The 22,823-nt window shown below is 47.0% G+C and overlaps 1 protein-coding gene across 3 annotated transcripts in view; it reads left to right on the forward strand.

Moving 5' to 3' along the window:
- The first annotated feature begins 718 nt into the window (after positions 1–718).
- MYO1B (myosin IB) overlaps positions 719–22,823 on the forward strand; it is a 155,424-nt gene continuing 133,319 nt past the window's right edge. For all 3 annotated transcript variants that reach the window (XM_080933416.1, XM_080933417.1, XM_080933418.1), the window contains exon 1: positions 719–870. The gene's annotated coding sequence lies outside the window, so the exon portion shown is untranslated. The remainder of the gene's footprint in view (positions 871–22,823) is intronic.

A 22,823-nucleotide genomic window follows, 5' to 3' on the forward strand; every position in this document is an offset into this window, starting at 1 on the left:
TTATTTCATTATAGGATAAAGTCGTTAGATTCATGACTAATAATTACTGTGTCTGCCGTGTTAACACCTCAGCCATGTAATCCCCACCTCACCCCATGAGTAAGTTTGATGAACACCCTTACCACTTCCAGGTACAAGCCAGAGCCAGGGTCAAGAGGCTTGTCCTGAATCCCAGTGTGGTGAGGACAACTGGAGTGAGAAGCCGGGAGTCCTTAGAGCCTCTACCATGGCCAAGTGACTACTGCCAGTCACTGCTCGGTTCCTAAAGATATATTCAACATGTATGTCAGTGATAGAGACAATAAAAGCCTCGCACGACAGGCCATTTCCTCTTTCATTAAATTGGCATTTTGTGATATTTTTGGGCACCCAAACTTTGACCTAGGAGAGGAGGCAATGTGGAGGAGAAGGAATGTTCTCCTTCCTGGGGTTCGCGCCCAGGCTCCAGGCTCTTGCAGCTGTGAGCTCCGCATGTCTGGTCTGCAGATCCCGGATCACGCAGTGGCCAAGGTGAAGGGCCAGCGCGCTTCCCCGGGTGTCCCGGCTCGCCGGGTGCTCACCGGGGGGCGCTGTGCGGCCTGCGCCTGGGTGAACGGCGGCCGGGGAGCGAGGGGCGCGTCCGGGCGGCGAGGTCGCCGCCCCCGCCGGGAGAGGGGAGTGGCCGCGCCGCCGCCGCGCCTCAAGCCAGCGCACTCGGAGCCCAGCCGGCGGACGCGGTGTGGGCTGCGCGGGACGCACGGTCGGCTGAGCGGCGCGGGATCCCCGGCAAAACTGAGGCACGAGCCCCACCTCGGGTCGGACCCGCGTTCCCCAGGCGCCGGCTAGCGAGCAGCACGCGGAGGCGGAGCGGCAGAGCGCCTGCCCGGCGAGGTATGCCGCGCTCCCCCGTGCCGGCTCCCTTCCCGCCCGTGCCTTTGTGAGCGCGGCCCCGGGCTCAGCCGCAGCCTGCAATCCCGGGTCATCAGCTCCCCGGGGCGCTCCACCGTGAACCCACGCGTGCTCGAGGTCGTCGGGGGCGAGCGCGGCCCCGTGGGGCTTCGGGGGCGGCAGGAGGGGGAGGGGGCTTGCAAACTAAGTTGCTCTCTCACTTTGTGATACTGACTTCGTACCCCTGGGCACTGGGGAACCCTGCTTTCCGCCGGCCCCCTAGCACCCCCGCCTCCATCCCTCTGACCCACTGGAGTTTCCTGGCCTCGGGTTCTGTGGTAGTATAAGCTTATGGCTTCCTGTGGGAAGGAGAAGCGGAGGTGGAACAATGGGGCGTCCTGGGGAGTGGGGTTCAGGTGCGGTGTGCCCCGGCCGCGGGGACCCGCTGGAACGCCCTGCTGGTGCAGCTGTGCCCGGCTCCTTTGTTCCGCCACAGCGGAGGGGGCTACCCCGGGTCCCGTTTCCTGCCCGGGATGGGATTGATTCACAGTCCCGGAGAGGCTAGGGGAAGGGGGCGGGGCTCGAATGGAAACCAGATTGAGGACGGGAGCCCTGGAGGGTGCTGGGCAGGGTGGAGCTCTGGGGAGGGGGTGATGAGAGGACGTCGGAGTTAATTACAAACACAACCTTCTGTCTGAAGCCCTGTGGAGTTTATTTGCGGTGCTTTGTTCATACCACGGCCTAGCACTAATTGGTGCCGCAAGTTCCTTGAAGTTCTAGGCTCTGGCTATGGGAGTTTGCAGAAAGCAGGTCTTGTTATTAATAATGGACGAAGAGGGTTTTTTTTTTTTTCTTTTGTGTTTGTTTTTGAAATAGTTTTCGCAGATGATTCAGGATATATGTGTGTATCTGTGGATTTCACTGTGGTTCGGATAGGCTGACAAAAAAAAAAAAAACCAAAAACCAAAAACTTTTTTTTTTTTTTTTAAGAGACATAGTTTATTCTTTGGCTGACCTGAAACTCAGAGGTTCCGCCTGCTTTTGCCCTCTGAGCTCTGGGACTAAAGGTGTGCACTGCCACCAGGCAAGGTGTATATAGAGCCGCTTTTGACAAAATTGTTTTCTTCATTATCATACAGTATACTTAGGACACGTTTCCAAGAACCTTTGGGGCCTGGGAAGCACCAGGAAATCGGATTGCTAAATATACATGAATAAGAATGATGTAACTCTGAGTTGAGGATTCTTTTTCATTGGTCCCAGAAGGAAAAAAGAAAAGACATTCATTTTCGGTTTGGGTTTTGATACTGGAGCCATGTGGCTTCAAGTGTTCTGGGCTTTCCTGTGGGCCTCCTGCGGTAAGAGAACATTGCCGGATGGTCAGTATTTCTCTCTGTGTGTTGTTTGGAGTAAAACTGAGCATAGGATGTCAGGAGTTTGTTAAAGTGACCCCGTCCTAGATTGGATCAAGAGGTCTAGGAGGATCATCTGATCTAGGGAGAGGGAGCAGGGGGGCTGACGTTTCCAGTCATTAATAGTTATGCCTGTGGGACTCTGATGGTGGAGACCAGAGTTCAGTGCAGGTTAGCATTACTGTGGTGGTGACTTACAGCCTTCTGGACAAGCTGAGGGGCCACCATGAAGCCACCACTTTGGCCGTTTGCTGTCAAGAAGAACCAAAGCTAAAGCCTTTTAACCTTAGAAGGCAAATTTGGGAGCTTACTCTGGGGGAAAAAATGTTCCGTGCCCACTAAGTGGTAATGGGAAAGAGCTTCTCAAGCTCCTGCTGAGGGCTTGTCTGCTCCTGAGGGATGTGGTCACACTCCCAAGCCAGGCTGTAGAGGAGTGGAACGTGTCCTCCAAAGCCATCGTGATGTGAGGTTGGAGTAGGACAGTGTCCAAGTGTCAAGTTGTTCACCGTAACAACTGTCACACTGCCCGGCCCTGGACAGTTTTGAACCTACTGCCTGAGACTTGCCCTTCATGTGCATCGTTTCCCTTATGAGTTCAGTTGGGGTCCTCCCAAGTGCTCTTTGGTTCATACATTAACAAAATGTAAAGTTAGAGCATCGCTGCTTCCAGGATCATGAGTGGGAGACTCCCTAAGTAGCTGGTTTCTGGCCTCTGGCTGTCCCAGTGGACGAGGGATCCCGTGATAAGGCTGACAACGCCGCATCCCCTCCGGGATGAGTCATCTCTTTGTCAAGTCTGGCATTTAAGACTGACTTTCCTACACAGCTATGCAAAGCGACATAAGTGGGCCAGCCTCGCTGGGGAAGGGTGTGGGCAGCAAGTGGGATGGATATGTGTCTACGAAGAAAAGTGTCCCGTCCTTGGACTCTGTCGTGTACCCACGCTATGGCTATGCTTTGAGTGAGGTTTGTCCCCCTCTTCGGGTCCATTGTTTTCAATAGCTAGACGTTTACATTTTAATTAAATAGGCTAGCACTAATTATAGGTACTGTTTAGTAGGTTTATTATGTGTAGAATTTTATATGCATCATCACTATATTAATCTTAATGAAACAACTTGGCCAAAGGTCTCAGTTAGCCCAGGCTGGCCTAGAACTCACGATGTAGCTTGAGATTGCTCTTGAACTCTTGATCGTTCTTCCTCTTCTCTTTTCCCACCCCCAGTGCTTTATGGGCACAAGCCACCATGCCCAGTTAAAATTTTTTTGTTTGTGTTATTGGTTTTTGTTTTGAAACAGATCTTACTTTGTGACCCTAATTGTCTTAGACATCACTATATATCCTGGGCTGGCTGTTAACTCAGGGTAATCCTCCTACTTTATCCTCCCAAGTGCTGAGATTATAGGTGTGAGCCAAAGCCCCTTGCTTAGTACTTTGCCATATATATATATATATATATATATATATATATATATATATATATATCTTGCATATAATAGTTGTGCAGTATCGAGTAAGGGACAGAAATGAAGTCTGAGTGCTCAGTTCTAAACTCAGTATTCTAACTAAACACTGAATGATTGCTGGGTATGGTGCTGTATGTCATTAATCAAAGGCTACATTGGTGGCATCACTACTTTAAAACGGCAATATTTGAAAAGTTTAAAAGCATACTTAAAAAACAAAAACAAAACCCTCTAGGGTCTTATGTAGGCCAGGCTGGCCCAGAACTCACTGTGTAGCTGAAGACCCTGAGCATCTGTTTTCCTGCTTCCCACTGCTTCACTTGGTTTTCAGAGGCTTCGGAGACTGAACTCAGGACTTCCTGCAAGCTGGACAAGTGCTCTCCCAAGGGAACTGCATCTCCAGTTCCCTTCCTCGGTGTTTTTGGGGCTGCCTGGAATCTGCCGTCCTTACATCTCTTGAACAGTGGGACTTTAGGCATCTGCCACCACACCCAGCTTCCATAAGCGGCATCGAAACAACTTTATTTAGAGGGCTGGCATTCAAAACCAAGTTCTTTTTAAAAAACACTTCAAATTGGTAGAATAGAATTTGACTTTAAATATAACTACACATTTCCTATTTCTTGAAACCCATTTTGGCTCTTTTTTCTCTGAAGACTCCTGAGAGTCCACTTTGCTCCTCAGCTGAGACCCAAGAGGAATGTGAGGCAGAGAGGAAGTGAGACATCAGGGCTGGAAACACGGGCGGTCGCAGGCTGAGGATTTTCCCAGCACAGGCTTCCCGTGTTGGCAGGAGTCCTTTGCAGAAGACATTCTTCCGTAGGGAAGTGTCAAGGGTCTCCCATCACTGGGTTCTCTGAGCTCATCACATGACTGAGCTCTGTGGGAACACACGTTCCACATGATTTGTATACTTAGCTCTTCCCTACTGGGAAGTGAACTAGTTTAGACATCAATATAAAAGGGGAACAGAGGTGACCTGTATCCTTGGGCTGGAACTAGGCAGAAGGACTAGACCTTGGCTCAAGAGTAACCACCGGGTCCTGGCTGGAGATTTGTATCGAATTATTTATGGAGTTCTCAGAATGCTCCCCCCACTTATACACCACACACACACACACACACAATTTCCTACAATAAGAATTTAGAGACTGTAAATTGTGCCTTTACTTGTCTAAGTATTTCAGTCTAGGATACTCTCGGGCCTCCAGGGTCAGTGGCATACCAACAGCTTTGGTTTCTTCACATCCTAAATTCTCCAGCACAGGTGGTGTGTGTGAGTTCTCATCTGTGAGCAACTTCCTACAGACCAGTACTGAAGCAATGCTTGGGGCATGGGGAGAAAGGTGCTCAGCAGACTCCTTGTAGATTTGGTCGCCCTTGACAGTTCTGGATGTCTTCCTCATCAGCTTGTATTCTGGTAGGCACCCGGTTGATGTGGACACCTTTCAAAAGCAGTAGAGGAACTCGACTGTGTCTCCGAGGGACGGTGTAACAGGGCTGGTGGGTGTTGCTGAGATGAAGAAAATGGCTGTGATGGCTGTCGCCATCAAAGCCAAGGAGCACATGGCCCCGACAGAAGCTGAAAATAAACAAGTGGGAAGAGAGGAAGGAAGTGCGGCACGGTTCCGTCCTTAGGAGATGATTCAGGCCCTGACCCTGAGGTCAGACCCAGGAGTCTCTATGAGACAGAGCGAGCCACGCATGGGTGCCTGTCAGACTGCCGGTTCACCCTACCTCAGGTGTTTGTTCTAGAGGCCGCTGAGCTAGAGATGTCCCATAAAGGAGGGATATTTCTGTCTTAGTCTCTGCTCCTGTTGCTGTGTTAAAATATCTTGACAAAGGAACTTAGAAGTTGTCCATTTTGGCTCACACTTTGAGGTACTGTTAGTGTTTGCTGGGATGTCAGGGCCACAGGACCTCTAGACAGCTGGGTATATTTTTCCCACAGTCAAGGGTCAGAGGGAGTGAAAACCCGCTGCTGCTGGTCTCACATACACCACAGTCCAGGATCCCAGCCAGAGAGTGACCCACAGTGGATGGGTCTTTTCACCTCGGCACAATTAAGGTAATTCAATGGGTATACCCAGGGGCCGTCTCCCTGGTAATTCTAGATTTTTCCAAGTTGATACTCACCATCACCTTCCTAGTTGAGGTGATGCTACTGGCTGCTCATGATGTTTTCAGTAAGTACATGGTTTTATTGCTATTGTTAGTTCATGCATGAACACATTGTGTGGCATTATTTTCTCCTTCCACCTTTACATAGGTCCAGGGATCAAACTTAGGTCATAGTGCTTGTGTGTCAAGCACTTTTACCAGCTGAACTATCTCACTGGCCTTGGGGTACTTTCGCAGATTTAGTTTTGAGGATTTCGAGGGACCACCCACTTTGGAGAGAACCTCCCCCTTCCTTGCTTGTTTGGTCATCTAGAGCCCTGGCTGCCCACAGGTGGGAAGTTGGTTTGCTTTCTCTCACTTTATCCAACTTTTCGGAATCTTGTACTTGCCTCCCCATTCTGGATTCTTATCCCCAGAAGACCTGGCTCTGATCTTTCTTGTCAGATCCCCAAAGCCCCTGGCCCCACAGCTCCTTCTGTGGGAGTTGGGTGCTGTCTAGGAGTTTCCTAGGAGCTCAGCTGGCCTCTGGTCATCAGTGTAGGTGGGAGCAGTGTGCTGTAGTCATAGTGAGAACAGGGTAAGATGGTGTGAAGCGGTGTGTGTGTGTGTGCCCCTGCAGAGGTTGGCCTGAGAGAGCTCTTGGAGCAGACTCAGGGAGAAGTGGGTTAGTAGAATTTAGAGTCTTCCAAGAGAGGCAGTTTTAGAAGTGGAGTTCACAGAGGAGAGAAACTTGGCATTCTTCCTTGGCTTACTGGATACGTAGCAGCACAGTACCTGACAGACACATCGGGCGTCTGTCTGTCCTTCTGGAAAGAGGGCTTCTCCAGAGGCATTAGGTGCCCTGAGATTTTTGGAGATGACTAAATTTTACCATTAACATAAAAAATAAAACTTATATTTTAGTTTTTAAACTTATTTCAAAAGAGAATTTGGGCGATTATTTTGTCTGTCATACTGGACGAATGTATGTAACTATCACAGATTTCCCGTGAATATGTAATAAAAATATGGGGCTGTGGCATAGGTAGGGACCTCACCTAGTATTAGATCCCCTCTGAGTTCAGTCAGTAGCACCGGGGAGGTGGGCGCAGAGGGTGGGGGGAAGCAGCCAAAACCACCTTGGTATCTCTGCCTCCTGTCCCCCATCTAAAAGGAGACAAGGTCTCACCCACTGTTCAGTCCAGGCTGGTCTTGAACTTTCAATTCTTTTGACAATGTCTCGAGTCCTGGATTTACTCAGCCTAAGAATTCAGCATTCTTTTGGTTTGGTGTGGTTTGTTTGTTGTTTTGAGACAGGATCTTTGTGTAGCCTTGGATGTCCTGGAACTCATTCTGTAGACCAGGCTGGCCTTAAACTCAGAGATCTAAATCTGTGCTTGGCTATTTTTACAAAAAAGTATCCTTATCCTCCTCCATTTCCTGCAACCCTTTCTCCTTGCTGAATCCAGATTGCACTCTCTTTTTGAACCCTGATGCTTTTTTTTTTCTGGTTTAGACTTTTAAAAGTATTTGCCCAAAATAGCTTGTTCCACAGAAAGAGCAGCAGACGAGGAAAAGTGATGCTCATAAATTACACAAAGAGGGCTCTGGGCCACGGCCGCCGCTGCTTCATTTGACTTGCTTTCTTTGAAGTAAGTTTCCTTGAGGGACGACCTCCTGGCCTTTGTGGATGTGTGCAGTGAGGTCCCGAGAAGGAGCCGTGGCTGTCACACATCCCATCTGATGCCGCAAGGTACCCTCTTGAGGAATCTGTTTCCACTAACCCTGCTGTTGTCACTTCATTGGACATTTTCACATCAATGGCTCCCTGACTCTGCTGAGAATACGTCCTGTATGAAGTGCACATGGTTTACCCTCTTAACTTCACAATGCCTCTCTCTCTCTCTTCCTTCCTGTCTGTCTTCCCTCCCTCCCTCCTTTCTTCTTTAGACAGACAGACAGACAGACAGACAGACAGACAGACAGACACACACACACACACACACACACTTTCTAAGTAGTTCTGGCTAGCCTTGAACTCACTGAGATCTATCCTGCTGCTACCTGCCCTTGGGATCTAAGGTGTGCGTGACCACACCCAGCTACTACACCCAGCCTTTTTTTTTTTTTTTTTTTTTTAACAAAACAAAATAAAACTGCTTGTTTGTTGCGAGTGCCCCATCCACTAAACACATTTAAGGCTATTCAGTTCTTTCATTTTCTTTACCAGTTCTCCCCCCGCCCCCCAGATTCACGGTGTTCTTGTTTTCTGAGTTTACAATGCTCCCTGGTAGAACTTAACGGTAGAGATATGGCAGCAGTGGTAAGCGTCTTCTAGTGCAGTCACTGGGATCCACAGCATTTCCCAGGCTTGTGTCAGTCCATGTGTCAAATGCTGCTGCACGCTTGCGCCGTCTCCACTCAGAAGAACCTTCGAGGTGTTCTCTGTCTCCCTGACTCCCCACGCCCACCCCGTCCCCTGCTGCTCCACCTTGCCACAAACCTGGTAAACCTCTCTGCTGACTTAGTTTTTTAAAATCTTTTTATTTTACAGCCTTCCAGTGAGATTTACTAAGTACTTTATGTGTGAAAGTCTTTCTCCACTTTTGTTAGGTTTTCCAGGGTGTTAATGGCTCTCAGTGTTTACTGCCTTTGTGATGGCTGTCTCTGGTGTATCAGGAAGGAATTGACTTTGTATTTGTCCATTAGGTGGTTCTTGGTTGATTTAAATGTCTTTTCATCTGTCCTTGCTGTGGGGGCGGGAAGTAAGATGGCTTTCAGTGGAGCAGGAAGTAAGGTGACCGTGTACTGGGGATGTCACAATTCATTCTAATTGAAAAACTTTTAGAAGTAAGGAAAGGTGACTTTTAGTTATTTAAATGCATTCATTGAGGAAGTGGTCAAATAATTGGATGCCTTCTACGTCATAGTCATTGGTGCCCTAAAGAGTCAGAATAAAGTGACAGTAGTGAACAGCAAAGGCACGCTTGTACTTCCACAGAAGAGCAGGGGAATCCAGATCACTCCATCTCTCTTCTCTTCCCCTCGCCTCCTCTAGTCTTCTCAGACACTAATTTACTTTTCACTTCTCAGAGTGAGCCCTGAGGTGCGGTACTCAGGTGACGACGGGCCAAGGGGAGCATCAGTCACTGTGGGCTTAAGTCATGTTATTACCCGTGGAGCTAGTCACCTGAGGTGAGCCAACTTATTTCCGGCAGTGTGACCTTCTCTCAGGCAGTGCTGCCCGCATAGGGAGAGGACAGTCTTTGTGGTGGAACAGACGCCCACCCTACATACAGGTTTTCTGCCGCCGACACTTTCAGTTCAGATGGCTGCCATGGAATTTACGATGGCGTGGAAGCAACATGCAGGGTGGGAACTGTACCTTGGAGCTCCATTTTCTTTTTCCCCAGGCTGACAACATATATCTTGTTGCTCTGTCCAGATGCAGGGCAGGGTGGGAGCCACAAGTTCCCTCAGCAGACATGGTCAGCAGGCTGGAGAACCAAACTGAAGTAGTCGCAGTGTCCTGCACGGCTGTGCTGCGAGGTTCTGGGGCAGGGTAGAGTAAATGCTGTTTCAGCTCAGGGTGTCTCAGCTTCTGATGGGATTGGGGGGGCGGGGCGGGGACTAAGTGTTACCATTAGTTGCACATTTACTACTGCCTCTGCGGGGCATCTGAGCATCAGGGAAGTAACTGTCTTTGCTTAGAGGTCAGGTATGCTCCCAAGAGGACAGTGGGTGGAGGGGGAGAATGACCTGGATTCCCCCAGGTCCTTGCACCCTGTTCACCTGTCAGTGCAGCTCTGATTGGTCAAGGCTTTTGCACTTGGGGCAACTTCATCAGAGCTGGGCCGGTTCAAGGCTCGAGTAAGCGTTGGCTTTGAACATTGGCTTTTGCGGTAATGTAGCTAGCCTGTGTGTGTGCTTTACTGTTGAGTCTGTGCCTGCCCGTTTGCTCATCTGCAAAATGTGAGTAATAACAGACTCTTCCCTGGGCTGTAGTGGGGATTGTGTGAGGCTTGTATGCGCACACATGTTTGGTGCCAGCCGAAAGCTCTGTCGTATTGTTCGGTCTTTTTGAGAATGGATCTAAGGCCACACCTCCCTGGGATATTCAGATTCTGTTTGAATCCAGGCCATGTGTATAATTGATAACTAACAGAGACTTTGACATACGTCTTGGACAGCTATGTGGGAAGAAAAAGGGTATAGGAGACATGTTGGCTGTGCTTGTTCAGACCACAGGGCAGCACCACTTGCACTGTTACCCCTCTTACTGGTTTTTCCCTGACCACCGATTATAATACAACTGCTGGGAAACAGGAGAGGCCAAGGTAGCCTTTGCTCAGAAGCTGTGTGGTGAGGGAGAGCAAAGGACCGGTGGACTGCCTGGTACGGGCAGCTCTCACTGGACGAGCGTTCTCCTGGTTTATTTAAGAGTTGCAGACATGCAGCGGTGTGTTCAACTGTGCTCAAACAACCTCAACAGAACCGTCCCCCCCAAAGGGGGCTGCGTGCATTGGGGGCCCTCTTTCTTCGAGTGTTGCTTCTGCTGTCCTTTCCCATCTTTGGTTCCCTGAGGGACTCCCAGTCGCCCCCCCCCCCCCCACTCCATTGCTCCCTTTTGCTCCATCTCTTAATCCCATCTTTCTCCTGTGTTTGCTGTCGTGCTGGAGGAACACATTTGATTTCTTACTCCCTGGTAAAACACTTTGCACCTTCTAAATCAAGTGGCCTTTTTGTTTAGGCACACCTAGAAATCAGCAAGAGAAGTCATGAATTAATTAAGCCTAAGGTTCCAGAAATACCTAAAGCCTTCCTTGCAGGGTTGGATTCTGAAAAGGGGTGGTCAGTGTGCTGAATTTTTCTCTTTGCCTGTTTACTTGGGGGTTTTGCATAGCCACCGTTTGTGGTATGTATCAGAAAATTCGAACTTTTCCATACTGGTAGACTAGGATTCTGGAAAATTACCCAATGCATTTTCACAAGGAAACCGTGCAGATCTGATAAGTTGCCTCAAAACCTTATTGCTTTTAATTTTTCTCATGGAGGCTTTCATCAAACTTCCCAGCAGAGAAGTGGTCTTTCCACTGGATGCTGTAATTTCTTCAGCACAGTATTCCATGAATGCTGTAATTTCTTCTGCACACTTCTTATTTTTGGATTATGTTGGTTTGCTGTCATAGTGATACCATGAGCTCCTACTCTCTTACTCTCTTCCCTCTCTGTTCCCTCTCTCCCCATTCCCCTCTCCCTTATCTCTCCATGTGTTCATGGCTGGCCTCTTCTCCCCCCCGCCTGGGGTCTGGAAAAAGGTTATCATGATGTCTAGGTGTGCTTCCAGCTGTAGATGTGTTAGGATTAAGCTTGGGATGAAGAGAGAAAGTGAGGACAGGACTCTGGGGAGCATTGTCTTGTGAGCAGAGGAAGGAGGAGCTACTGAGACAAGTAAGGCTAGTAGGACTAGTCCTACAGTAGAAAGGGCGGCCATGAGGAGTGGGGGTGACGGTGGGCCTCAGACACAGTGACAGACTTTGAGATGATTCCAAGGCTTGTGCAGAGAGGGAGGAAGGGGACTTTCTAGGAACGTTAGTGCCTGTCCAGGTAGACTGTTAGAAACCTTAGGCGTGGGTAACGAGACAGACGGTTGCTGGAAGGGGCTGTAGGATGTTGGGTGGGTCTGCTAAGGCGTTCATAACCAAGTGCCACAGAGCAGCTTAAACCAGACCCAATCCCTCGTAATCTGGAGGCTAGGAGTTGAAGACCAGAACGTCAGCAGGCTCCCCAAAGGTCTGTTCTAATGTGTGTGTGTGTGTGTGTGTGTGTGTGTGTGTGTATGTGTGTTAGCCTGTCTGTACACCATCTGTGGGCCTGGTGCTCTCAGAAGCCAGAAGAGGGCTTTTGAATCTCTGGCATTTCAAATGGTCATGAGTCACTCCCGAGGTGCTGGGAATGAAATCCAGGTCTTCAGGACTAACAGGCAGTGCTCTTAGCGGCTGAGACATCTCTCCAGGGTCTTGTGCCTTCTTGTGAGGGTCTGTTCGAGTCCCCCCCTTTCACATGAAAGACCCTCTCTCCAAAGACTATCACATTTTCTGGTGCTGGCACCGAGGGCTTCATCATGTGAATCTTGAGAGAAATGTGGCCAGTGTACGTGGACTGTGAACCCAGCGGCCCACCTGCCTCTCCCTTTGCCTGAATCTCCACCCTGCTGACCATCTGGCCACTCTGACCATCTTGGTCACTCTGCTAGCTCTGTTCTTGCTGGACTCTTTCCTGGTTCTGTAGATCTGCATGCACCTTGGCCCTTTGGCCCCTTTCACGAACTCCACGTCATCTTTTCTTCTTAAGTCACAACTCCAACTTTTGTGGCTCAGGGTCCCTGCTGTAAAATTTACATTAGTTGAACTGTGGTAAATTGCATTTGACTGTGGCATGGAGAGATCATGGCTTTTCTTACCGTGTCCCTCGGGTTGTGGTTTAAAGGAAAAGCACAGTGGGGCTGTCACTCTAGGTCAAGGTTCAGTAAAAATGTACATTTGAGTTTGTCTTTTGTTTCACAAACTAATTTTTTTTCTCTTGAGTTTGGCTTTGAGTTCCTTTTCTTTTCAGAAGCCCACTTTAGTTAAAATTAGACTGAGTGGGTTGCAATCCCAGTAGAGTCTGGGGGCAGAATTATTTTAGTGGGTGTGTTATAACTGACATACATTCTCTCTATTTATATGTGTGTGTGTGTGTGTATGTGTGTGTGTGTGTGTATGTGTGTGTGTGTGCGCGAGCGCGTGTGCACGCACACATACACACACACACACACACACACACACACACACACGCGCGCGCGCACGCGCGCGCGCGCGCGCACATGCGCTCATGAGCAAATATGTATGTAATACACACAGACACACAGAGGCATACATATACAGACCCACTTGGGACATATACAGACACACACATTCAGACACATACAGAGACACATGAACACAGACACACACACACATACAGACACATGTACATACATAAACATACATAGACACGTGTACATGGTCACATAAATACACATATATTCACATACATGGCATGGAGGATTAAAGCTATGTAGATTTTAATTTAAGATCCTGTATGATGCTGAGCTGGACACCCAGACATGCATATTAACAAAGGAATCAGGGTTGGTGTAGGTGTAGTTTTTTGGGTTTTAATGTGTGTGTTCACCCCGAAATGTGGGATTTCTGGTGTATGTGAGTCTCAGAGTGCTTCTCAGTACTGCAACAGAATTGCAAGGCTGGGTAATTTATTTAAAAGCTGTAAGTCAGCTCGTCATTCCGGAGATCCCGGAGCAGAAATGGAGGGAAATGGAAGGCATTTGAGCCGGCACAGAAGAGAGAAGAACCAGATGAATGGCGCCGCTACGCAGTAAGCCATCTTGTCCACCTCCCAACAGCTTCCCAACATCGCTCTGTTGGGTAATTAAAACTTAACATGAGTTTTGATTGGAGCACACCATATTCAAACTGTAACAATGAGTGCAGGTGTCTTTCTTCACCCAGCCTATGTCATCTGAATGGAGTCCTTCTCTCCCCGAACTTCCAGTTTTAGGAATTGAACCTGGATCCTCACACAGGGTAGGCACATGCTCTAGTATAGAGCTAAAGATCCTAGGATTTTCCAGACATTTAGTGTCAGATCTGTAAGTGTGGAGCAGCCATAAATGGCTTTACTATTCGGCTGCTCAGAGCAGGGATGCCCACATTTTCCCTGAAGTCCTTTGTAGCCTTTTCTAGAGTGAAATTCTCTCTAAGGGCAGTGTTTACCCCTGCTGGCAGTTTTAAAGATGTAAAAATTTGGAGTATGAAACTCAAATTTATTTTTCAGTAGCGGTGTTCTGTGTTGATTCTCTGAATCTTTCAGAGCACAGCGATGGTGTGACCCGTGACCTTGTGCTCTTGGCTCCGTGCTCTGCTATGGGTTTGAAGTGTGAACTTTTGTGCCTCAGTGACTTGAGCACTTGTGACTATCTATACATTTGACTATACTGAGTAGATACATCAGGATGTGGTTTTGATATCCAGTTGTACTTTTAGCTGGATAGCGTGCTGACACTACTCTTCAACCGTCTAAGCCACAGCTTTAGAAGGTGGTAGTACCTGTGCCAGGTATGGTGGCACAGCCAGTACTTGGGAGGTTGAGGTCAGCCTGGGCTATGGAGTGAGTTGCAGGCCACATGGAACCACAGGAGACACTTTGTGTGTGTGTGTGTGTGTGTGTGTGTGTGTGTGTGTGTGTGTGTTCAGGGGGTGGATTAGGGAGGGAGACAGGAAGGCCTTCCGGTTTCACCAAGCTTGCTCCCTCTCATTGGTAAGTTTCCCAGATTTTAATTGTTTAATTTCTTCTGTGTATTTTTATTTCATCTCCTTTGGTTTACTCCAGTTTTTATTCCCAAGCTGCCGGATCAGAGCCGGAGCTGGGGTCCCAGCTGCTAGGATGTGCTATACCTTCCCCTCTCCGCCTTAGTGAGAACCCGTTTCCCCTTTGACTTGCCTGCTTTTATGTGTGACCTGAGCAGCTACACCAGACAGCTCTTGCTCTGTTAGTGTTTGTCACAACTAACCCAGATGGTGAGTTAAACATTCTTTTTGCTGTCTAAATCTGAAATGTCTCCCCCAAAACCCACGTGTTAACTGCTTGTTTGCCAGCCCGAGGCGCTCTTGGGAGAGGTTTTTGGCTACCACAGGGTGAACACAAACTTCTGCCGTGATGCACCACTCTAATCCTAAAGCCAGTGGGCTCGGTGAACATGGACAAAATCCTCTGAAACTGCCAGCCCAAATAAACTTTTCTTCTTTGAAGTTGCTTACCTCAGGCATTTTGATACAGTAACTGAAAGATGATGTAGAGCCATCACCGGAACATAGCATTTCCCCAGACTGAGGCCATCTGACGATTTGTCATTAGTAACGCTACAGTGTGGACAGAGAAGATGAGGCTCTGTCATAGTTCTCTTGACTCTCTCCTGCTCCCAGTACTCTGACAGTCCTTAGACTCCCAGCCTAGCCTCAGGATCTCTTTATTTTCTGTTGCATTGGTCACGAGGGCTGTACATGGCTGTCCTGCGTTGCCATTTCACATAGTGGCTCTTCCCTAAACGTCTTTTACTCTTGGGGCTTTAAAGGGTCCTCCTCCGTGGCCACACCCATGTCATCGTATGTCATCCAGGTGAAGTTTTGCCCTAAGCTCGCCTTCTCTGATCGGCCCGTGCCAGGCCAACTGCTCTTTTGCTCATTGTGAATGTAAGGCTATGCCCATATGCCTCATCTTGAGGTGAAGAGGCTGTGTAGTGTGCACACTGCTGATCGTGATTGTCCCAGCCTGATTGCAAACTGGTTTAACTTTAGTATCTGCTCTCTGTCTAGAATTCATCCATTTCCTCCAGATTTTCCAGCTTTGTTGAGTATAGGCTTTTGTAGTAGGATCTGATGATTTCTTGAATTTCCTCAGTTTTAGTTATTATGTCTCCACTTTCATTTCTGATTTTGTTAATTTGGATACTCTCTCTTTGCCCTCTAGTTAGTCTGGCTAAGGGATTATAGACCTTGTTAATTTTCTCAAAGAACCAGCTCCTGGTTTTGTTGATTCTTTGAATGGTTCTTTTTGTTTCTATTTGGTTAATTTCTGCCCTAAGTTTGATTATTTCCTGCCATCTACTCCTCTTGGGTGTATCTGCTTCCTTTTGTTCTAGAGCTTTCAGTTGTGCTGTCTAGTTGCTGATGTATGCTCTCTCCAGTTTCTTTTTGGAAGCACTCAGAGCTATGAGTTTTCCTGTCAGTACTGCTTTCATTGCATCCCATAGGTTTGGGTATGTTGTGTTTTCATTTTCATTAAATTCTAGAAAATCCTTAATTTCTTTCTTTATTTCTTCTTTGACCCTGCTATCGATGAGTAGAGCATTGTTCAGCTTCCATGTGTATGTGGGCTGTTGGTTGTCTTTGTTGTTATTAAGACCAGCCTTACTCCATGGTGATCTGAGAGGATGTATGGGAATATTCCAATCTTCTTATATCTGTTGAGGCTTGTTTTGTGACCGATTATATGGTCAGTTTTGGAGAAGGTGCCGTGAGGTGCTGAAAAGAAGGTGTATTCTTTTGTTTTAGGATGATATGTTCTGTATATATCTATTAATTCTAGTTGGTTCAAAGTCTCTGCTAGTTTTGCAGTGTCCTTGTTCAGTTTCTGTTTCCCTGATCTGTCCATTGGTGAGAGTGGGGTGTTAAAGTCTCCCACTATTATTGTGTGGGGTGCAATGTATGTTTTGAGCTTTAGTAGGGTTTCTTTTATGAATATGGGTGCTCTTGTATTTGGAGCATATATGTTAAGGATTGAGAATTAATCCTGATAAATTTTCCCTGTGAGTAAAAAGTGTCCTATAACTTTGATTCTTAAATACAGTGATACTTCTAACATTACAAGATAAAAAAAAAGAAAAAAAAAAAAAAAAGACCCAGAAGTTGATATAGAAAATATTTCCAAATTCTTATGTGGTTGTTGATTTTAATCGACTTAATGTGAATCAACACACTGTAGCAAGTTAGCTATTTTTTTTTTTTAAATTCTTTTCAGATTACAAAGTAGCTTTGTCTTCTGAATTTATATTATCGGGGGTCTTTGGGGGCAACATTTTAGCTATTTTTGTTTGATCGCTTCTCAACTAATAAACATTCATGAGATTCTAATGTAAATGTATAAACATCTCTCCCTTTGTTTACATATTTTATTAGACTTTATTTTAGTAGCTGACTGCTCAGGGAGTTTCTGAAGTTTTTTCTCTAAGAATTTTTCTTAGCCACAGCTACAGAGCCATTGCAGAAGTTGTACTTTCAAGGAATGTAATGTAACTTTTGCTAATATGCAAACTTACTAATTTGTAATTTTGATCTCATAATTAAGCTTTTTCATAACCAGATAGGCTTTAAAGGTAGCTAATGAATGTGTGGATAGCTGTAAACACACAGAATGGGTGTATGCCTGAGGAGCACCCTGTTTATCTTATGCATATCTTCCTGTGGTGTCCATAGTTAGACTTTTAATACATGTTTTTCATGACGAGTCCGAAACAGGCAGCTGCTTTCCTTTGCTTCTGAGAAAATGGCATTGAGATTTTTGTGGACTGGTATTTGCTGACTTTTTGGGTTTTTTTTTTTTTTTTAGAACATTCTTTAGAATTCCCCAAATGAAGGAAATCAGCCTTTTTAGAATTAATCATGTCAGCAATGATGGAAATGGGGACAGGAAACTCTAGGAGCAAACTTGGGGAGACTGAGGCTTGGAGAAGGGGTGTTGTGCATGGGCACACTGAGCTGGAGCTTGGCTCTTCTGGGTTGGAACGATCGGATGAAGTTGTTAAGGGAGCAGAAGGCTAGGATGTAGCTTCGTGGGAGATCATTGTTCTGTATTCAGTGGTCCCGGCTTAGGATGGACAGGTGATGTAAGCAGGGAGGGCGCCGGCAGGGCACTAGAGGACTTTGGTAGGATTTTTATCCTGTGGAACAAAATGAGCTTGGTACCTTCTGGTGAGTAAGTGGATTCTTCTGGAAGGGTAGTTAGTTTACTCGATGGCTGTATTCAGTTTATTAATTACTTGGCACTCTTGGCACCTGTGGATCCGCTGGGGCCAACGAGAGCTGTCAGCTTGCCAGTACCTTTGAGTAGTTTTACATTCACAACGGGGTTCCAGCGTTTGCCAATCTAAACATTTGACTTCTTGGAATCTTTTTATCCGCCTTGAGGTAATGGATCGAGGAGTCTAAGGGTTATAATTAGCGCATTCCTCTGTACAGCTGAGTTTGTGTTTCTGGACGGAACGGCAGTTTATGGTGTTTGGCTACCTTGTCCCGCAGGGATTGTAGCTCTTCAGACGTTAGCTCATTGATTCTTGTAATGTTGCTCCCTGTGAGTTGTGTGGCATGATTACAGGTTCCCTCTTAGCACGAGTGCTCTGCATCTCCTGGGCTTGTGGGAGGTGAGGGATGCTTCTGTGGGGTATGGGGAAGCAAAGGAGGGCAGGATGAGGTTTTTTGGTGAGCCTTGGTGAGATGTCTCTTCCTGATGTTCCTGACACTTAGCAGACGTAACTCTGGGAAGTGACAGTAGGGATATGGTGTTGGCTCCGCTTCCTTAGCTTTCTTCTGGGGGGGAATGTGTGTTGCTGCTGTCACAGAGTAGCAAGGGCTGCTTTAAAAAGAAGCATTTGTGTTGGCTTGCAGTTCAAGTGTGCAGTCTGTCACAGAGTAGTGACATAGTGAGGGAGCTGGACACCCTGCACCCACAGTCAGGAAGCAAAGAGTGAGGGATGCTGGTGCTCAGCTAAGCCTTGAACCCCAACTCTCGAACGGTGTGATACGCATGCAGAGTGTATTTTTCCATCTTTCACCTCTAGGTGATTCTGGATCCTGTTTGTTGGCAGAGAGACTAATCAAGACTAAAGGTAGGATTTCAGGAGATCAGAGGTCTTTTTGCAAATGAGGTGACTAGATTAGGTACCTGGACATTCTTGGGAAAAGACAGGCATTTCTCCTTTGCCAGTTTGTGTACACTTTGCTCCCAGCCTGAGTTTGGGGGGTCAGAAATTGGAATTCCAGAGGTGAATTCTTCTGGATTCCAGTCTGACTCTATGGTTTTCAAGCCTGAGACGGATGTACCAACTGTACCGGTATGAACCTGGCGTCTTTCCTTGTACCAGGTCCATCTAACCCACAGCCCGTGGGCCAGCTGTGGCCTAGGATAGCTATAAATATGCCCCAACACAAAGTTGTAAACTCATTTAAGTATAACCCCCCCCACACACAGTTTTTTGGTAACATAATTTTGCGGTTCCTGAGCATGACCTTTGTAGATGACATCACATTACATTATTTGTAGGTCATGTGCCAGGTGAGCTTATTTCTGCATGACTTGGGTAACGCACAGTGAGGCAGACATCTTACCTCTGGGTTGCTGTGAAGAGCTTGGCAATTTAGGACTCAGATTAAAGGGTGTGCGTATAATACAGCAAGTTCAGGGCGCTTCTAAGGCCCTTAGCATGGTTCATCTTTCCTGACTCTCACGGAGGAACAACCCTCTAGGAGCCAGTGTGTTTTTCTGTTGGGAGGTTTTGCCTGGGATGTGATGTCCGACTCGCTGCTCGTTATGAGCGGAGTTATTCTCTTCCAGCAGGAGATGTGGTGCGGATACTGTGGTTAGTAATCGAAAAACTTCACGGTTCCGCCACCTCCAGAATCCTTCGAATTAGTCTGGATGACATGTTAATCATCTTTGCTCTCCATAGCTGCAGACAGCCCCCTTGCCTCCCAGGGCTCCATCTTTTTATGAACTGCAGGGTCTAGATGCTGTTTTCCTGTCCCCTGGGGACGAGTGGACACTGGCTCCTAGGCAGCTCTTGTTGATCGAACCAGGTAACATGCTCAGGTGGAAACCACCCTTGACCTTGGTCAGTGGTGATTTTGTCCATTTCTGGTTTTGCAGACACCCTCTGGGGTGTTAACCCTGAGATAACCACAGTGTCCCAGTCTTACTTGTGTTCAGGGCTGTCAGCGTATGGGTTTACTCTCAGCCCTTGTAGTTATTTGATCCTCACTGCCTGTTCCCTAGCTGAGAACTCCAATGAGAGCCCTCTGGGCGGCAATCTAGTAGCCTTAGCAGAAGGCCTTAGACGAAGGCTGGTGGTGGGCCTCCTTCCCATGTACTGGCTTTGCCAATGAAATACAAGACTGGGAAGTCATTATATATTAATGAATAAATTATATATTAACTACAATTTGTAATATACAGGAGATAGACAGTACACATACACATTTCTCTTAGCCAAGCATGTTAGTAGGAGCAAACCTTGTCCCAAATGCTTGTCAACCCTCTTCCTCACATACACCAAACAACACCCCTGTGGTCACGTGGGCCACCAAATCCCAGCTCTGCAGAGAACTACACATGGCAGGACCTGTCTGCATGGAGAGTGCCAGCCTGCCTTACTCGGAGGAGCAGGGACACACACTCACGGTATCATTGTTGAGTCACAGCGCCTGAGATGCTTCGACGCACACTGTAGACAGAGTTGGCTTAAGCAGCGGACCTTTGTCTCTTATAGCTCTGGAAGTTACGTTTGGTTGCCGCTGAGTCTCCTCTTGCCAGCTTGCAGGAACCTTGGTGTCTCCACATTTATGTCTTTTGTAAAGGCAAACATCTCCTTATGTCCTTCCTGGTGGCCTTTAGAGGTGGCTTTTGCTTTTCAAAGGCCTCACCTCTAGTACTGCGGAACAGGGAAATAGAGCTTCAGGCGGGAGAACACAGAACATTCAGCCCCTAAGAGCTGGCTTGCTAGGAGTGTGGGCTGCCTGGGGTCAGTGACTCCTCACACGGGGCTAAATCAGGCCAGGTCATGCTTAAGTCAAGAAGCCCAGCCGCACCTCCTGAGGCTCAGAACTGGACTACCCCTGGCTCTGAAGCTTTGCTTTCTGCCCACATGCTGTCTTCAGACACCATTCTTTCCTTCAGAAGGGTGGTCTCTTCAGGGTTCCCCTAAATGAAACGTGTTCTCAGCATCTCCACAAATTTCTCCGTCAGTACTTGCAGCCTCTTGACCACGGTTTATGTGTCCTGGTCCCAGGGCCATGGACGCTGGCATTGTTCAGTTAGCTGTGGCCTGGTTGAAGATGCTGCTGTTGGAGACCTTTGGAAGCTTTGGCATGCTTATGCATTGTGTGGGATGTGTCCTAGAGTGGAGGGACTTCAGAAGAGGAGATTAAGGAGGAAGGCAGAAGAGTTATGAGGTCATGGGTTCTCTGCCAAGAAATCTGTTTGTTTTTGAAGTAAAATGTACATAAATAAAATTTATGAGTTTAGTTTTTCATAAGAATTCTAGTAAATTAAGGATTTAGGCCAAAGTAAGCATCTTGGTTTGAGTTTTTTATTTCTTGCTCATCTGCATTTTCTATTTTTTTTTCCTATAGTGGGCACAGACTTCTCTTAGTCATTAGAAAGGTCATTTGAAGTGTCAAAAGTGGACTGTTTGGGATGGAAGGTTGCTCAGTGAGTAGAAGCGTTTGTCACTAATTCTGGTGCTCTGAGTTCCATTCCTGACCCATGTGGTCAAACGAGAGAGCAGACTCCCACGGTTGTCCTCTGACCTCTACATGTGTGCCCTGGCATGCTCACCTGCACACTAAATAAATGTAATCAAAAGACTTTAAAGTGGGGTGTTCTGTTGCTGTTCCTGCTTAAGCTTCTGGGGGTGCTGTGGGGGAAAGGTAGAGGGGGTACTGTGATTGCTCCTGTGGCCATTCATACAGTGCCAGTACCTCATCAGGATTAGTTCTATACATGTTGCTGGGACTGAATGAAATAGACATGAATCTACCTCCACCCCCATCCCCACCCCCAGAGGATGTTTGGTGCTATTTTAAAAGGTTGAGGAAGTAAATTCCAGTTCTCAGTAATTGGCTCCAGTTAGGTTCCGATCCTCGAGGTAGAGCTTTCGGTCTCTCTCTTGCCTTTGTTTTGGGGATTTGATGAGGGTTATTTTGCTCATTGCATTTCGTCATATTGGCCCGGTTTTCTTTCTTTCTTTCTTTCTTTCTTCCTTCCTTCCTTCCTTCCTTCCTTCCTTTCTTTCTTTCTTTCTTTCTTTCTTTCTTTTTCTTTCTTTCTTAAGATTTATTTATTTTTATGTATATTAGTTACACTGTCGCTGTCTTCAGACACACTGGAAGAAGGCATCAGATCCCATTACAGATGGTCGTGAGCCACCATGTGGGTGCTGGGATTTGAACTCAGGACCTCTGGAAGAACAGCCAGTGCTCTTAACCACGGAGCCATCTCTCCAGCTCACGTGTCATTCTTAAAAGCATTAATGGCTTCATTTGGGGCTTGGTGCTTGGTTTTATTTCCTGTCCTATTGATGGGATTGTGACTTTGGGGGAAATCCTCAAGTGTCTCGAAGCTCTTATTCGGCCTCCTCACTGTGACAGAACTTAGACGGGGGCAGCTGTGAGACTGCCCATTGCTGTGTGACTCAGACATTGATAGTTGCCTGCACCTGTGTGTGCTGTTTGTATTGTATTGAATGCCCTCCGTGTACATGAGGGCGGTGCCGTAGACTTTGGGGGAAATACCGAGGAATAAGACATGATACCGGGCCACTGTACCTGGAGGTTAATGAGTGGAACCAGAGTCATTTAAAGACAGCACTGCTGTTAGGAAGCCCTCTTGTAGCCACTGCGGCTGGGGCTTGCTTCTAAAGATGCTACAGTGACGTCAGTACAGTTGCTACAATACAATCCTAAAGATGCTCTTTTTTGTAAATGCCCTTCTCTTTCTGTTAGCAAGCAGAAGATAACTTTCCAGTGCTTTCCTATACATAAGTTGTTTTCGGCTTTGCTGTAGTTGCTGTTTTGGATTTAAAATACTATGACTTCATATTCTTGTTACTCACTGAGATGTTAGCTCTAATTTGTTCCTGCTCTGTCAAATGCAGAAGTGTTTCTGCTGAAAGTATTCATTGCTGCTGGCCTGTGGTACTTGGAAAACTACAATTCATTGCGGGGGCAGTAAGATATCTTTCTGTGTTTCCTCCATTTCTTGTTAACTGATAACTATTGATTATTAATTTGGAATAGCTTTCTGTATTATTGTTTTGGCATCGAGTGGTGGAATGCTCATGTACTAACTGAGTTCTTTTGTCCCCATCTATGCATGTGGTTGACAGCTAGAGGGATGGCTGTCTCTGAATCTGCAGTATTCATAGTGACGGTGAGTTGCGTAGTGGGTAGCTTGTAATGTAAGGTGAATGAGGGGTAGACTAGTTTGTTGAACTGTTAGGTTACAGTGGTTCTAAAGACGCTTTAGGGTATCTTATCCTACATTCTCTTTTGATTTTGGAGACAGTTTGAAATGATGCTTTCAATGTTTTTACCTGTGCTTTGTACTGTA

The sequence above is a fragment of the Micromys minutus genome, assembly GCF_963924665.1.
Source record: "Micromys minutus genome assembly, chromosome: 19".
NCBI lineage: Eukaryota > Metazoa > Chordata > Mammalia > Rodentia > Muridae > Micromys > Micromys minutus.